The 19236-nt window shown below is 43.5% G+C and overlaps 1 protein-coding gene across 2 annotated transcripts in view; it reads right to left on the bottom strand.

Moving 5' to 3' along the window:
* LOC124555606 (liprin-alpha-2-like) overlaps window positions 1-19236 on the bottom strand; it is a 381425-nt gene that overhangs the window by 239563 nt on the left and 122626 nt on the right. The gene's annotated exons all lie outside the window — the stretch shown is intronic.

Below are 19236 nucleotides of genomic sequence, written 5' to 3'. Positions count from 1 at the left end.
AAGAAATGCGTCAATCAACGAACATGACTACGATATGAGCTCTGAGGAAGTTTTCGTTTTAACAAAATAAATGTCACTGACTGTAAGCAGAAAGTTTTGTGAGTCATCCATACTCACTACGCCGTCGTTATTGTTTTCGTTGTAGTCAGAAGACTAGTTTGCTGCAGCTATCACACTAGTCTACCCCGTGCAAGCCTTTGGATACCAAGTTTTTCGATAACAACTGCAACCTACATCCATTTGATCCTGTGTACAATTTTTGCCGCCCCCCTCCCCCCGTTTCTCTTAATCACTAAACGGACTATTCCTTGAAGGCTAAGAATGAGGAAGCGAGAGGCACTCAGCAATCAATCGCAATCCAATTAGTTTTTATCATTCTTGCAACTCTAGATTTCGGTTGTAAATAGCCATCTTCATTTCATTTGAGTTACAATTCAAAAGACTCGCGGCAGTGTGTCAGCCTACGTTCTTACAGCTGTACAGGCAGAAGGAAACTAATGAGGTTGTTTGCAGCATGTGAAACAGCTTTAGTTGACATCAACTAAGGCTGTTATACTTGTTGTAAACAACCACCTCATTTGCCTTCTGCCTGTACACTTTTAAGAACATATGGTGACACACTGCCGGGAGTCTTTTGAATTGTATCTCAAAAGCACTGGAGATGGCTATTTATAGCTGAAACCTAGATTTGCAAGAATAATAGAAACCAATGGGACTGCGACTGCTTGTTGTGAACCTCTCCGTATAGTCTATGGTCGCTTTAGACAACGGTTCCCTATGGAATCAAAGTTGGCTCAGGATAAGTCTTACAAATCGTTCCCTTTTCTCCCAAATCCGATTTTATGCCACCTCATTCGTTATTCGATTAACTAATCTGATCTTCCCTTCTTGTCTGAACTCCTCACCGTCCACGTTTCACTTCCGTACAAGGCTATAGTTCACACAAATACCTCGAAGAAAGACTTCATAACACTGCAATTTGTATTACACGTTAACAAATTTCTATTTTCAGAAATGCTTTCGAATGAAACATGTTTTACTGCTACCAGTCACAATTTAATTATTTCCAAGATGCGTTTCGTAAGGCGGGGGAGGGGGGGGGGGAATAGAGGGGGGGGGGGAGTGGGCCAGCGAGTGGGTGGAGGGAGGGGGGGGATGAGAGACAGTGAGAGAGAACACTTGGATTATGATACGATTATTATACGCATATAGATACACTCTTAATAATATAAAAAGATGTATATACTGCCAAGCTGATAGAGTGTACAAAATGTTTGTGTGTGGGTGAATCTGTTGTGTTTTGTGAGTCAGGCCACTATTGTTCATGTGTCAGTATGCCAATTTAATAAAGTAGGCTGCTGATAAAAACAGAGATTACACTGGCGTAAAAATTGTTACTTTTGTCACTTAGGATAGACTCCGGCTGTTTTCTTCGGTGTTTGTATATTTGGAGCGTTTAAAGGGTGCCTACTTTTGTGACTTTAGGTTGGGTATGTAGAATGTTGATATCTGTCTTATTAACATGTTTTGTTTTAGGCATGTGAGTGGCTACTGCCAATCTGTGTTTTTTTTTGTTTTTTTTCCCTAGTGCTTATATGTATTACTTCAATCTAATCTCAAACGATCTACCGATCTCAACAGCCTACAAGGGTGAACGGAAATGTAATGCCTCCGAATTTTTTATGTGGAAAATCTTAAAGCTTTTCAAATCAAAGAAACTTTAGTAACAGTCTACACCTCTATTCTTCACGTCTGCATGTTTACTTCTCAACATAGTCACCGTGCTGACAAACACATTTCTCCCAACGAGAGACCAGTTTGTTGATACCGTCACTGTAGAATTTTGATGGAGACAGAACCTCATCTCTGCTTGAACCGCTTCATTGCTACTAAAGAGAACTCCTCGAACGTGTTGTTTAAGTTTCAGAAATAGACGAAAATCGGATGGGACCAAGTTGGGACTGTATGATCGACAGTCAAGGTCTCCGATTGTTGCATATGTTGAAACACTTGTTTGTGGTTTCGAATTGTCACGCTGAAAGACAGGGTGTTCCATGTGTCGACGAACTCTTCGAATTGGAAACTCAATTACAGCACGCTGTTTCTCGCGCACCGACGTATTGACTTTATGCACCGCAATGTTAAACGCTACAATTCAGAGCTCTCAAGCGGCAGATGGCTTTAAATATGTAGACAAGAACAGAGGCGTCGTATGTTAATAACGTTTGTTTTGGTTAAAAAGCTTTAAGAGCTTTCACATAAAAAATTCAGAGGCATTACTTCTCAGGACGCCCTCACAGAAAAACAGCCCAAACAAGTTTGTGTACACGTGTACGGTCTAGTGGGTTTCTTGTGCTGCTGTTATGAGGTAATTTGTGCTAATCTTTTAGTCAATGATGAAAAATATGTTGATGTCCTTCTGTTCTGAGACACTCCACCCGATACGAGGTGTTACCGAGAAACGAGATTGTGTGGAAGAACTTATTCTCCGAGTGTTTTTTGTGCTGTAACTGTTTCGATATTACTGAGTGCTTCAATGGGTCGGCTGTAGCTACTTTCAATGGCTGTTTGTTTTATTATTTCCAATCCTTACTTGTATTTGACTTCAGAGACTGCTAGTTGGGCTGTTCTGTTGATCATATACCGGAACGCTGTCTTTTGTGGACTGTGGGTTGTGGATGGTAGTGTACGCGCGTCCATCTGTTGTTTACCAGTTAATAACGAGCATTGAGCTTTACCACTGACATTAGTCAGACATTAATAAGAAATTCGGCTGGCTGATGACTGCGTAGCCAAATGCCAACAAAGTAAGTACATTCAAAAACTGCAATTAGTTCTAGAATTCCAATTTTCTCGATCTCAATTCAATTGCTCTAAAGGCTGGCGACCCCTTTAGATCGTGAGGATAATACTACAACCCTATTAGATTTGCGAATATGTGATTTCCTTTTTATTAGTCATGTTCAAATGGCTCTGAGCACTATGGGGCTCAACATCTGAGGTCATCAGTCCCCTAGAACTTAGAACTACTTAAACCTAAATAAACTGAGGACATCACACACATCCATGCCCGAGGCAGGATTCGAACCTGCGACCGTAGCGGTCGCGCGGTTCCAGCCTGAAGCGCCTAGAACCGCTTGTGGCTCCCAGCCCGGTGCGGATGTTTCGATTTGCTGCCGATTAGGCGTTTGCATGCCTTTTTTCTGTTTATTTACCTGATAAACTTCTGATAATGTCTCGAGAGAATGTTTGTACCCCTGTTTTATAACTTCCCGTCACTGAAAAAATGCGATATGGTCAACGAAAGTTGAGCCAGAGACTAATGTGTGACTTGCCAACAAAACGAATTATTGTTCTAAGAGGCATGAAAGGGAAGGAAGATTTGGGTTTAATGTTCCATCGACGACAAACTAGGATTGGGAAAGTTTGAAGAAGGAAATCGGCCATGCTCTTTTCTAAGAAACGAGTCTGGTATTCTCCTCAATCGATATATGGCCAACACAGGAAACTTGAATCTGGATGGCAAGAACGGGTGTGAAGCCAATTCACCCTGGATGCGACGTGGGTGCGCTGCGGCGTTCTGTTCATCTGTAATCACGTTACCCTTTAGTGGTGTTGTAAGGTCTGTCGACCTGTCCGGCATCACCGCAGACAGTAATAGCCAACAGGATAACCTAGGTTGGTATCTCAGTCTTCACATGCTGGTTTGACTTTAGAGTCATCCCCGAAGTTATGGCGATTCAGCCGAAGGCACGTTCAGTTGTTTCCGTGTGAGATAACACCCACCCCACACAGTGCAGTATCATCGCTACATCAGATCTAAACTTCAACGCTTTCTCCCGTTTCTCACAGAGTTTGTGTGAAAAGGAAGTAAGAGCAAGATTACCTCTGATGATCCATCAGATAATGTACGATAGCTATAAGTAACAATAGCGAGTAGTAAAAATATTTAAAAAATTAGACAGGTAAGATACGACGCCCATATTACGAATCTAAATTACACCGTAATGTATTATGTTACTGCCCTCTATTTGTGAACTGCATGTCAGAATTTGTCATTGTCATAATTCGTACTCAGAATGCGAACACCGAACGGTCCTTTCGTGTAATTACAAAAAGACATCTTATCTGGTACAGCAGCACGAGTCAACATCCTTATCGGAAACGTGGGGACCTTTGCACCACTGATCCGCTGGGCCGCGATAGCTGACTCCCTACCATCGAAACCGCCATTATTCCCACACATTTCGTTCTACCAGCAGAATACCTGCCTCAGCACACATGGCATCAAGATTTAGTGTGCAGCTACACCTTACTGGCATGAATTTCATATTTTCGGCATTCGGTCCTGTTTCTTGACACCAGGAGGGAGATATTGCTTCTACATTCACATCGATATTCCGCAAGCTACCGTGCAGCGCGTGGCGGAGGGTACCCTGTACCACTACTAGTCTTTTCCTTTCCTCTTCCACTCGCAAATAGAGCGAGGGAAAAACGACTTTCTACATGTCTCTGTACGAGCCCTAATTTCTCTTTACTTATGTTCGTGGTCCTTAGGCGAAATGTAAGTTGGCGGCAGTAGAATTGTTCTGTAGCCAGCTTCAAATGCCGCTTCTCTAAATTTTCTCAATGGTAATCGTCGAAAAGAACGCCGCCTTCCGTCAAGGGATTCCCACTGAGTTGCCGCAGCACCTCTGTAATACTTTAGTGATGTTCGAACATATCGGTAACAAATCTAGCAGCCCGCCTCTGAATACACTCCTGGAAATGGAAAAAAGAACACATTGACACCGGTGTGTCAGACCCACCATACTTGCTCCGGACACTGCGAGAGGGCTGTACAAGCAATGATCACACGCACGGCACAGCGGACACACCAGGAACCGCGGTGTTGGCCGTCGAATGGCGCTAGCTGCGCAGCATTTGTGCGCCGCCGCCGTCAGTGTCAGCCAGTTTGCCGTGGCATACGGAGCTCCATCGCAGTCTTTAACACTAGTAGCATGCCGCGACAGCGTGGACGTGAACCGTATGTGCAGTTGACGGACTTTGAGCGAGAGCGTATAGTGGGCATGCGGGAGGCCGGGTGGACGTACCGCCGGATTGCTCAACACGTGGGGCGTGAGGTCTCCACAGTACATCGATGTTGTCGCCAGTGGTCGGCGGAAGGTGCACGTGCCCGTCGACCTGGGACCGGACCGCAGCGACGCACGGATGCACGCCAAGACCGTAGGATCCTACGCAGTGCCGTAGGGGACCGCACCGCCACTTCCCAGCAAATTAGGGACACTGTTGCTCCTGGGGTATCGGCGAGGACCATTCGCAACCGTCTCCATGAAGCTGGGCTACGGTCCCGCACACCGTTAGGCCGTCTTCCGCTCACGCCCCAACTTCGTGCAGCCCGCCTCCAGTGGTGTCGCGACAGGCGTGAATGGAGGGACGAATGGAGACGTGTCGTCTTCAGCGATGAGAGTCGCTTCTGCCTTGGTGCCAATGATGGTCGTATGCGTGTTTGGCGCCGTGCAGGTGAGCGCCACAATCAGGACTGCATACGACCGAGGCACACAGGGCCAACACCCGGCATCATGGTGTGGGGAGCGATCTCCTACACTGGCCGTACACCACTGGTGATCGTCGAGGGGACACTGAATAGTGCACGGTACATCCAAACCGTCATCGAACCCATCGTTCTACCATTCCTAGACCGGCAAGGGGACTTGCAGTTCCAACAGGACAATGCACGTTCGCATGTATCCCGTGCCACCCAACGTGCTCTAGAAGGTGTAAGTCAACTACCCTGGCCAGCAAGATCTCCGGATCTGTCCCCCATTGAGCATGTTTGGGACTGGATGAAGCGTCGTCTCACGCGGTCTGCACATCCAGCACGAACGCTGGTCCAACTGAGGCGCCAGGTGGAAATGGCATGGCAAGCCGTTCCACAGGACTACATCCAGCATCTCTACGATCGTCTCCATGGGAGAATAGCAGCCTGCATTGCTGCGAAAGGTGGATATACACTGTACTAGTGCCGACATTGTGCATGCTCTGTTGCCTGTGTCTATGTGCCTGTGGTTCTGTCAGTGTGATCATGTGATGTATCTGACCCCAGGAATGTGTCAATAAAGTTTCCCCTTCCTGGGACAATGAATTCACGGTGTTCTTATTTCAATTTCCAGGAGTGTAGTTTCGTAGTCTTCCTGTAATCCGACCTTACGCGGACCCCGAACCAAACATTCCTGAAATTCACCCAATACACAGGAGTCGGACCTTTCGGCTTCCCTACTACAGTCCTTACATTCTCGTTCCATTTCATATCGCTTTGCAGCGTTATGAGTAGATATTTAATTGATGTGACTGTCACAAGCAGCACATTACTAATGCTGCAATCGAACATTACGGGTTTGTTTTTCCTACTTATCCGCATTAACTTACGTTCTTCCACATTTAGAGCTAGCTGCCATTCATCACACTAACTAGAAAATTTGTTTAAGTCATCTTGTATCTCCCTATAGTCACTCAACTCAGACATCTTAACGTATACCACAGTATCAACAACAAATAGTCCGCCCCCAGTAGCTGAGTGGTCAGCGCGACAGAATGTCAATCCTAAGGGCCCGGGTTCGATTCCCGGATGGGTCGAAGATTTTCTCCCCTCAGGGACTGGGTGTTGTGTTGGCCTAATCATAATCATTTCATCTCCATCGACGCGCAAGTCGCCGAAGTGGCGTCGGATCGAAAGACTTGTACCAGGCGAACAGTCTATCCGACGGGAGGCCCTAGTCATACGACATCATCAAATAACCGCAGATTGCTGCCCACCTTCTTTGCCAAATCATTTGTGTGTATACAGCACAATAGCGGTCGTATCACACTGCCCTGGCCGACCGGGGTGGCCGAGCGGTTCTAGGCGCTACAGTCAAGAACCGCGCGACCGCTACGGTCGCAGGTTCGAATCCTGTCTCGGGCATGGATGTGTGTCATGTCCTTACGTTAGTTACGTTTAAGTAGTTCTAAGTTCTAGGGGACTGATGACCTTAGAAGTTAAGTCCCATATTGCTCAGGGCCATTTGAACCACACTGCCCTGGGGCACTCCTGACGATACCCTTGTCTTTTATGAACACTCGCCGTCGAGGACAAAATACTAGATTCTGTTACTGAAGACGTCTTCGAACCACTTACATATCTGGAAACCTATTACGTATGCTCGTACCTTCCTTAACAGGCTGCAATGGGGCACCGTGTCAAAAGCTTTCCGGAAATCTAGAAACATGTGATCTGCCTACTGCCTTACATCCGTTGTTCGCAGTTTATATCACGTGAGAAAAGGGCAAGCCGAGTTTCACACCAGCAATGTTTTCTAAAACCATACTGACTCGTGGAAATTAACGAAGGGATATTGGTCTGTTATGTTGCAGGTCCGTTCTTTTACGCTTTGGAACTTTGCGCTGGGCGAGAGGTTCGCGATAATGCAAGCTAAGTACGGGGCGAATGCCGTAGAGTACTCTTTGCGAAAGTGGATTGGGATTCCACCCAGACCTGCTAACTCATTTGCTTTCAAATCTTTCAGTCGTTTCTCTGCGACAGGAATGCTTATTACTATGTCGTCCATACGAGATTCTGTCCGATTGTCAAATGACGGTATGTTTGTACGATGCTCCTGCTTGAACGATTTCTCTAACGAGAAATTTTAAACTTGGACTTTCGTTCTGCTATCTTCAACCGCCACACCAAACTGGTCAACAAGAGAATGGATGGAAGGCTTAGCTCCACTTAGCGATTATACACAAGACCAGAATTTTCTAGGGTTCTCTGCCAAATCTTTTACTAATGTAGGACGGTGGTAGCTGTTGTATACCGCATAGATCTTATCGCAGACGCACGAATCACTACAAACCTTCGCTTGTCGTCGTTTGTAGGTTCTCTTTTAAACCTAGAGTCCAACAGCCTCTACTTCCTCAGGATTTTGAAAATTTCGTTATTAAACCATGGTGGGTCTTTTCCGTACTTTATCTACTTACTGGGCACGTAACTCTCCAGGCCACAACTACTCGCATATTCACTTAAGTTAAATGAGCACAGTGTAGATATTGTCTACAGGAAACACTTATTTATTCTTGCTAAAGTCTTTAACTTTAAATGTCTTTTAATAAGGCGACATTGGATCCTACAGTTACGTATTAGGTACATCCTTGTACCCGTGTACTGTGGTACGCACGAAGGATGAGCACTGTCACACTCATGCAAAAACGTCAGGTTGGATTTAAAGATGCATAGATCCGTTCCGTTCCAGAACTGGTTTTATGTACACGCACATTTTTCAGTTCTGTTATTTCTGGTCGTTTACGAAGGAGGTTATGTACTTTAGTTACCTTTTTACTTCACATTAAATACAGCTGTATCGACAGGCAAGCCTCGGGCTAGACAGAGAGGAGTGGTTCATGTTGGTGAGAAGAAATTAGTTGTTATATCCACCTGGAATAATTCAGGTCAGGACTGTCTTTTAAAAAATTAAAAAATGGAAAAAGTGAAAATTGAATAAATTTTTCAACTGGAAAGATCGCTAAAGTCATTCATTCATATCTTACTGGTTTCGGCAATTCTCTCTGGCCATGTTGTAAAGTGGTGATGAAAGTGAGCACTTGTAATCGGCACTGTAACATACATGTACTTACTGTACTGAGGGAGAAGGCTGTGTAATAACGTAAACATGTGGTAGATCCGAAGATGGCAACAGTAAATTGCCGAAACCAGTAATCTATATGAATAAATGATTTGAGCTATCTGGGCACTTAAAAAATTTATCAAGTGTTCATAATACTTGAGATCGCCCCCTACGCTGACGATGTCGGAAGTGTACTAGAAAAGTTACTTTCCGATAACGTATTTCAGTTTATTCTAACTATGATATGTGTGTCTTTTGCAATTGTCTATACAGCATTGTAAGACTTTCGTCTGAAAAGTTTTTAAGGGTGTTGCAAGGGAGACTGTTCTGAGAAACAACAGCTAAGAAGAAAATTCGATACGTTGCGCCGTCTCCAGTTTATCTAGCAGTAAAGTTAGCCAATCGGGTAGTCTTGCGCGCAGCTTCCAGCAGCCTACCGAAGACAGTGTCTGCTACGGTCGCAGGTTCGAATCCTGCCTCGGGCATGGATGTGTGTGATGTCCTTAGGTTAGTTACGTTTAAGTAGTTCTAAGTTCTAGGGGACTGATAACTACAGCTGTTAAGTCCCATAGTCCTCAGAGGAATTTGAACCATTTTTTTGAAGACAGTGTCGCCAAACTTGGCCTCCGTTTGGTTTCCTCAAACCTAAAAAACTAAAGTTTTTCTAACCTAGCTTCTATTTATCACACCCGCAACAGGCACATTTTAACTGGTAATGAGCATCTGAACAAGTCGTAATTCACGGACCCACAGGTGATATGTGCATTAGAGCATTTCAGCGCGTGCAAGTGATTGAATTTTTCGCGCGACGATCTGGTTGGGTAATTTCAATGCTAAAGAACTCGGAAAAGGCGTAAAGTGTCGAATTTTTTTTCTTAACAATTCTTTCTCAGCACAGCCTCCCCTGCAACACCCTTACAAGCTTTCCAGACTATTTCGGACCACCTTGTATATCACTGCAAATCCGTATTGGCGCCATGTACATGCCAACGTCTCCTCTGTGCTTTCTTACAAGGCCATTATGGCTAGTGGAGTATAAAAGTAATGTAGCAGACAAAGCTAATAGCAAAATGACTGCTAGGATGACTCGTCTACCGCACACGGTCCGCCTGCCACGAACTGAACGCCGGTGTCTCGCTTCCTGCAACAGCTGCGGCACATTTTCACACAGTGCGTATCTCAACAGCTGTAGCACATATGTGCAGAGGTCTTCGTTTCCGGTACTGACAGCCCTTCCCAGCTTTAACCTGAGCGCACTACCGGTAGTCTCTCTCTCTCTCTCTCTCTCTCTCTCTCTCTCTCTTTTTCTGTCCCCCCCCCCCTCCCTCCCTCCCACTCGCGTCAAAAGATACATTTGATCGCATCAGCTATGATCCTTCGATAAGTAATTATCATCGCAACGAAACACTTAAAATGAGACTGACTTGTTAAGTTCCCATCGAAAAAGGATTTCACAGCCACGGCGCACTGTAGAGCTGATTTTTTTTTTATAATGGTAGTCAATATTAAATGAGAGATAAACTGATACAAAAGACGGAAAGTCATTAGAGCTGCATTCCTTCGGGATCGATGACTCGCAAAGTCGAAAAATTCACTCGCTGCAAAAACGTTGCTACGTCTTGACAGTTGTTATGGAAGTCATTCTTGCACATTAACCTACTGCCTTACTTATATTTTCCCCATATTCGACCCTATATTTTGTTTTACATACTTTCCTCAATATAATATAATACTTTTCACAGGTATTCCTTGTAAATCTATCCTTACTATTTACTGATTTATTGGAGTGAGGAGGAGTGAAGATAATACTGTTTTACAAGTTTCGTTGGTATGGTATACCAGAAAAAATACAGGAACGTGCAACGCGACTAGACATTTCTGAAACTCAATTCCGTGTATAAGTTTTCTTCTTCCTTGTTTGCACACTAATCGATTTCTGGAGGGTGTTTTCTTGATGGGATTGGGAAGGGGATAAACCTTACAAAACCTGAGAAAGATTGCTTAAACTCACAAAATATAGAAAGGAATCGAGTGTGTTGTAACACCACTAAAACGATCAGTGTCTCAGCTTCCCAGTGGTATATAACATGTCATGCCATCTATTAACAGAGAAGAAGAAACATTAAGAAGCAGCTACAGCTGCTCGGCCAGTCTCACTGCCGACAATGTAATAACAGACTTGAAACCTGCGGCAGGCTGTGAAATCAATGGCTGACTTTCCTGTTGAAAAACGCCACGTGCCGTTATCTCAAAGACAGTCATTACCTTTTGTTCGCTATTTGTTCAGAATATTAGAGTAGAAAAAACCGTGTTATATCTAATAAGGTCCCCAAACCACAGGGGTTTCACAGCTGTGCCTCAAAAATTTTTATTTACTGATTAATTTATCCTAGCAAAATTATAGACTCTCTCTTACATGTAACCAGGTAGCCTTCATATTTTGAGCAGCCGACTAAGTTGACAGAGTAGTGTCGCCACGAATCTCGTCTGGCCACAGCCATCCTTACCAAGCAATAACATGATCAATTAGACCATTCAAGTCGACACATTGAGATTACAGCGAGATTCACCTGAAAATGCTACGTTTTGCCACTAGTCACACCAACGACAGCTCTAAATGCCTAATGTACTGTAAGGTTTTTGTGTTTTCTGGACAATGTAATCCGACGGCATGGCATGCGTCCAGGTTGAACAGTCTACGCGGACTCGACGTAATCCATTGGACTGCTGTAGCGCCGAGCAAATGTAGAACGAAAGTGTACGGTCACCTTGTGCGATGGTCGCGTTGCGTCGTACAGCGCATGCTCACTGTTCCATTCCCAGAAGACCGTTCGACTTCACATGCTGATTTTACTGATACTGTGCCCTTTGGCGACAAAAAATTATACTATCAGTTCATACATCGATTGCCGGCTCTTCATGGGGACGATTTACTTTTTCGGTAATATAAGAGAGAGCGCTGCCACGGGGAAGTTTACGCCCTCTCAATCATTCATTCATTGATGGTACATTTTACTATATTTTCGCAGTTCTTTAATTTAGTGCTATCCTTTCTATATATATCAACTTTCCTTCATTTTAGTATGGATGGGATTTCAAAAAGGAGATGTACTTACTACTGTTAAATGATCCATTATAAACTGTGAAATAAATACGGAATCAGAATGGCAAATTCTCTGTATGAATTAATTATGAGAATTAAGGATGAAAATAATTCCTGATTGCGTCCAGCAGCCACATACCGTAAGTATCGAAATGAGAAACTGCAATGAAAATAAGTTGACTTTGTGCATACACTATTCTAATATGACATGCCAACAGCGGGCAATTTTAGTTTGTCAGCAACTGGTTGAGACTTGCACGTGATTGTACAGACGGCAGAAAAAGTGAGATTCGTGCTAGATGGTACAAAGTACGTTTTTACAATTATCGAGCAGCTAGACAAGTCGCAGAATTGAGAATTGCCAATATCTCTCGCTAACAAACAAGCTAGAACTTCGCCACTCTATTTTGGTACCGGAGTAGTGGCAGGCGACAATTCTCATATACAGGCAGTGACTGCTTTCGTTGAACTGTTACTAAGGGAAGAACAATAAAAATATGCTTGAACTAGAACACATTCAACCATGTAAATGGGAATGTTGATAACCTATGGTTAAAGATACTGAACAGGCACGCTCAAAATAAATAGCTTACAATCAAAATCTGCCCGATGCAACGTCAAGCGGAAAGATACGTATCGGGTATTTATTCAAACAATTTTAAGGCAAAATTTTATCTTTTGGATTATCAAATACTCACAGGAAGTTTTTGGTTCTTTGTACTGTCAGTTTACGAGTAGAAATCATCTCTTCCGCCAATGAATGAGCATCCTGGTACTGCAGTAGTAGATACAATAAAAATAAAATCCCAAATTCTGCCTTTCAAACACTTTCAAGGCCTGAATTCAATATTCGCTATAGAAAAAATGCATCAGCACGATCAGGATAAAATTTATATAAAATGGTATTCGAACCAAACGTTGCTGTCGCTCAGACGAGTTCAATCATTGATCTACCAGCATATTACACGCTAGTCGCCCCAACAAAGTGGTATCTCTTGCCGTTGTTACGAACCGCAATAAAGCACCTCTTCCGAATCTATACTCTTAAGAATGAAACCGTGTCTTTTTTGTCTGTGTTTGCAGGGTGGAAGCAATCCTTGTAGAGTGTGGACTGTAGCTCGCCAGAATGGTAAAATTTTATAATGTTGAAAGTATCTGCGTGAATTAAAACATAATTTTGTTTCGTTCACTGCACAGTTTCGGCTGCGTAGCCATTTTTTAAAGGTTTGCACTATTGCAGCCCATAAAAATCGTCATACATTGATCAGAGTACAAAAATTCATCAAACCACACAAATTATAATTCAAACGCACAAAGTTGGTTACATTACCGGACTTCACAATGAAAGGCATGGCAGCTGCTGTCTAGAAAACTACTCATCCATCATACCACTAGTATTTTATGGATGTACTGGAGTACTTACAGTATGTGATCAAAAGTATCCAGACACCCCAAAAAACATACGTTTCTTCTTATTAGGTGCATTGCGCTGCCCTACTGCCAGGTACTCTGTATCAGCGACCTCAGTAGTCATTAGACATCGTGAGAGAGCAGAGTGGGACGCTCCGCAGAACTCACGGACTTCGAACGTGGTCAGGTGATTGGGAGTCACTTGTATCATACGTCTGTCCGCGAGATTTCCACACTCCTAAACATCCCTAGGTCCACTGTTTCCGATGTGATTGTGAAGTGGAAACGTAAAGGGACACGTACAGCACAAAAGCGTATAGGGCGACCTCGTCTGTTGACTGACAGAGACGGCCGACAGTTGAAGAGGGTCGCAATGTGTAACAGGCAGACATGTATCCTGACCGTCACACAAGAATTCCAAACTGCATCAGAATCCACTGCAAGTACTATGGCAGTTAGGCGGGAGGTGAGAAAACTTGGATTTCATGTTCTAGCGGCTGCTCTTAAGCCACACATCACGTCGGTAAATGCGAAACGACGCCTCGCTTGGTGTAAGGAGCGTAAACATTGGATGATTGAACAGTGGAAAAATTTTGTGGGGAGTGACGAATCACGGTACACAACGTGGCGATCCGATGGCAGGATGTGGGTATGGCGAATGCCCAGTGAATGTCATCTGTCAGTGTGTGTAATGCCAACAGTAACATTCGGAGGCGGTGATGTTATGATGTGGTTGTGTTTTTCATGGGGGGGGGGGGGGGGGGGGGGCGCTTGCTTCCCTTGTGGTTTTGCGTGGAACTATTACAGCACAGGCCTACATTGATGTTTTAAGCACCTTCTTGCTTGCCACTGTTGAAGATCAATTCAGGGATGGCGATTGCATCTTTCAACACGATCGAGCACTTGCTCATAATGCGCGGCTTGTGGTGGAGTGGTTACAAGACAATGACATCCCTGTAATGGACTGGCCTGACCTGAATCCTATACAACACCATCGAGATGTTTTGGAATGCAGACTTCGTGCCAGGCCTCACCGACCGACATCGATACCTCTCCTCAGTGCAGCACTCCGTGAAGAATTGGATGTCATTCCCCAAGAAACCTTTCAGCACCTGACTGAACGTATGTCTGCAACAGTGGAAGCTGTCACCAAGGCTAAGGGTGGGCCAACACCATACTGAATTCCAGCTTTACCGATGGAGGGCGTCAAGAATCTGTAAGTCATTTTCAGCCAGGCATCCGAATACTTTTGATCACACACTGTAAGCTCAGTCTCGGGGGCACACGGGGAACAGCACCTTGCCATCGTGGGCAAGGTCCTACAGGTGGTGTCTTGCTGTTGCCTTACTTCGACCCATGTCAAGGGTATAACTGAGTGAATGTGGTCAGTGCTTTGTATATATTGTTTTGTGTATGTACTGATAGTGTAAATGGGAGACTCTTCTAGTACACACGGATCCACGTAGAGTGTTCCCAACAACCGTTTCGTTCAGCCTTACAAAAAAGGGGATGTGAACTAATGAGCTGGCTAAATCCATACGGAAATTTCACCCTCAAAAGTAGCTTTCACAGCGATTTCTAACAGACCAACGTATTGGCAAGAAAAAGGACCATCGGACGAGAAGCTCCACATAACTGTTAGATTCCTGGAGTCAATTTAGTAAAGTAACCCAGGCTGGTGTGTCTGTCCAATAAGACGACAAAGCCTCACAGTTCAAACTCGTATCGCCCGCCGGTGTGGCCGAGCGGTTCTAGGCGCTTTATTCTGGAACCGCGCGACCACTACGGTCGCAGGTTCGTATCTTGAATCGGACATGGATGTGTGTGATGTCCTTAGGTTAGTTAGGTATAAGTAGCTCTAAGTTCTAGGACACTGATGACCTCAGATGTTAAGTCCCATGGTGCTCAGAGCCATTTGAACCAAACTCGTATCGCAGACACGATTCCGCACAGGAAGACATTGTTTCTTGCGCGACAGCTTGTGTGGCGCCACCGCACGGTGTCCAACCTAAACGCTGGTGGTCTCGCCAGTTCCTCCGCTTCAGAAGCCGCAGGAGGGGGTCAGCGAAGCCTCTCTTCGGGAAAAACTGGCCCTTTTTTTCCAATGTGGTCACTCCATTGAGTCACTACCGAGCTAATAAAACTGCAATACTCTCGCCGTTATTTTCTCGTGTAATCTATGTATTCTTTCTCCGTGGTTAGCATGCTTCTGACAACAGCAACCCATAATTATGGATTCACGGCTTTTCCCACATTACGAGCCTGATTCGCTTCCTCCCGTGTTTCTTAAAGAGCTATATATTGAATTTAACTAAAGCATCTCCGTTACACGTCAGTAACTCTTCCCCCCGCCCCTAAATAATTCCAACGCCACAACTGAAGCACTTGCTATAGATTGCAATCACCAACGCCGAACGGTCAAGTGAGCATACAATTTTGCAGATAAGCTTTAATTTACCTTTAAAGTTGCGGGAAGGAGTGAAGAGTTGCCGCTACCTTTGTGATCGATCGTACCCCACCTTCTCGACCGAGCGAGGTGGCGCAGTGGTTAGACACTGGACTCGCATTCGGAAGGACGACGGTTCAATCCCGCGTCCGGCCATCCTGATTTAGGTTTTCCGTGATTTCCCTAAATCACTCCAGGCAAATGCCGGGATGGTTCCTCTGAAAGGGCACGGCCGACTTCCTTCCCCATCCTTCCCTAATCCGATGAGACCGATGACCACGCTGTCTGGTCTCCTTCCCCAAACCAACCAACCAACCCCACCTTCTCAATTAATTAATATCGTCACAACTGTTGACAAAACAATCATACAATTCCTTCCAGAGCTTCACAGGTCTGGATCATTGTATCCCATCTCCAAGGTATTACAATATGAATTAAAGGGACCGAGAGCGTAAAATCCTGTGCCTGCCCGCGTGCATAACGTCCCTATTCGGCAAATGAGTTACTATCAACAGCATAATATCCCCTCACACTATGAGATACTTCTGAAAAATTTGGAACTTAATCAAGGAATGGGCTCAAAGCTTGTTGATCAGGAGCTAAACGCCACCACGGTCGTCCTATTTTCGGCGAAATCTCTTCCTTTATGAGTACTCGATCGTTCTACCTGCATGGCAAGCGGCACCTTGCGTTGTGCGTCAGTCGCCAGCGGGGTACTGCTACGTCATCTGGGAACTCGCCGTCTCCGCATGCTCGGCCACTCGATACGCAAGTGTCCACCGCTGCCCATTTAAGTGGTAGCTCGTCAGTTGGGTCTATTGCTGGGTACAAGTAGATGATACGAGCGTAGAAACGAGAGCGAGTCCAAGAGTTCACAGGTACAACCGATGACTCCTGGCATCCGCTACATACACAACTTTTGGGTATGACTTATTATTTACTAGTGCATTGACTAATCTCTTAGCAGTGAATATTGTTCTGTTTATACGTTTATTTGCATTTATATATGTATGCACGTTTGTATGTATGTATACATGCACATATATGTGTGTGTATACAGGGTGGCGCCAAAAGTCACTGGTCTCTGGGCACAGACTGAAACAAAAGATTGAATTTATGTTTCATTACAGATAAAAAAAATACTTTCAATTATTTTTTATGTACAAACTGTTTTCTGCCTTCATTAATACATCTTTGAAATCTTTTTGGAACACTGTTACATACTCTATGGCACAGTGTGGTATACCGTCCAAATCATGAAATGAGTCGTGTATGTAGTTTTTAGTTCAGCAATGGTCTGTGGCTTTTGAGAACAAGCAGAGTCCTTGACGACACTTCATACGAAAAAATCCACGGGCGTGATATCTGGTGAACGTGGAAGTATGACAATATCTGCCCTTCGACCAATCACTTTTCTTTGGAAGGTTTTGTTTAAAAAATCGCGGACGATAGTGGTATAATGTAGCGGAGCACCATCGTGTTGAAAGTAAATTTCATGATAGTTTTCAGCACATGTAGTAAGTTTTGGTACCATGCAATTCTGATGCATATCCAAATAGTTAACTCTTGTCACTGTTCCTTCGAAACAATATAGTCCAAGTACGCCGAATAATGATACTGCCCACCAAACACTCAGATCAGGTTGATTGTCGCTATACCAGTAAGTGCAGTTATGTCTGTTAACTTGTCCGCTTTAACTTCAAATTGGCCTCGTCAGACCACACAACTTTATTGAACAGGTTAGGATCATATTTCTGTTGTTCAAACATCAATTCACATAACTGAAAACGTCGACTTGTATCATCTTCAAGTAACACCTTTCGTAAATGTGGAATGTAAACTTTAGACTTCTGTTTGTGTAACATTCTTTGCATCGAGTACAAGTGCGTTCAATTAACGATTTAAAATTTTAGAGAACCTGATGCTAAATTGAAAGTTACCTAATTTCATGATACCTTAGCCATGGCTAACTAAAGGGATAAACATATCTTGTAAACAGAAAAGGGAAATGTATCTCATAGCTAGAAGGAGTAATGACCCAGAAACAGTGAAATATAATAAAATCTACTGCACTGTATCAAGAAAAGTTATTAAAAAGTCCAGAAGTATGGCCACTACGTCTGGGATAAGCGCATCTGATAATAAAATTAAAACAATTTGCAATATTATTAAAACGGGAACAGGGCAACCGAACGCACAGGAGAACTGAATTTCTATCAAACTTAATGAGAAGTTTGTTAACAAAAAGTCAGAAGTACAAAAAATTTTTAATCATCACCTTTCAAGTATCGTAGAGTAAATAGGATCCAGCTACTCATTAGAAAATACAAGGCAGTAATACGGAAAAAGCAATACCTATGCAATTTGATAAAACTGGAATTCAACCCACCTCTCCTACTGAAATTAGGAAAATAATAAATTCACTCAAAAGGAAAAGCTCGCATGGAATTGATGGCTTTTGCAACAGAGTAATAAAAGCTTGTTCCCAACAGATAAGTAGGATTCTTAGCCACACATGTAGCAGCTCAATGAAACAGGACATTTTTCCAGATAGACTGAAATATGCTATTGTCAAACCATTGCATAAAAAAGGGGATAGGTCTATAGCTAAGGACTACCACCCGATCTCACTTCTGACAGCTTTATCCAAAATTCTGGGGGAAAAAGTCATGTCTTCAATAGTAGCATCACATATTTGTTAAGAATGAAGTACTAACAAAATGTCAATTTTGGTTTTCAGAAAGGCTTTTAAACAGAAAATGATATATACGGTTTCATTGTTCAAATATTAAATGCTTTGAATAACCGAACATCCCCACTGGGATATTTTGTGATCTCTCAAAGGCTTTTGACTCTGAATTATGAAATCCTTTTACATAAACTCTTGTATTGTGGTATGAGTGGGGCAGTGCAGAAATGGTTTAATTCATATTTAACTGGAATGATGCAGAAGGTTGAAATTAACAGTACAGATAGCTTGCAAAAATTAGCAGAGTCCTCTAAGTGGGGGGGGGGGGGGGTTTCAAAACTGGAGTCCCACAGGGCTCAGTCTTGTGTCCCTCATCGTTCTTAATATTTATTTATGACTTGCCACTCTATACACATGAAAATGCGAAGCTAGTTCATTCTGCCAATAATAGAAGCATAATAATCACAGCCAACAAACCAGAATCAGCTGAGGAAATTGTAAATAATTTATTTCAGAAAATTATTAAGTAGTTCTATGCGCATGGACTCTCGCTAAATTTCGAGAAAACACAGTATATACAATTCTGTACAGTAAATGTCGCAACACCATTGATAAATATAGACTTTGAACAGAAGTTTGTTGCTAAGGCAGAATACTCAAAATTTCTGAGTGTGTGCACGGATGAAAAATTGATTTGGAAGAAACACGTTGAATATCTGCTAAAATGATTACGCTCAGCTACTTATGCTATTAGGGTTATTGCAAATTTTGGTGATAAACATATCAGTAAATTAGCCTACTATGCCTACTTCATTCACTGCTTTCATATGGCATCATATTTTGGGCTAATTCATCATTAAGAGAAAAAGTATTCATTGCACAGAAGTATGTAAACAGAATAATAGCTGGAGCCCACCCAAGATCACCT

This window comes from Schistocerca americana, chromosome X (assembly GCF_021461395.2).
Source record: "Schistocerca americana isolate TAMUIC-IGC-003095 chromosome X, iqSchAmer2.1, whole genome shotgun sequence".
NCBI lineage: Eukaryota > Metazoa > Arthropoda > Insecta > Orthoptera > Acrididae > Schistocerca > Schistocerca americana.
This window is presented reverse-complemented; position numbering and strand designations above follow the sequence as displayed.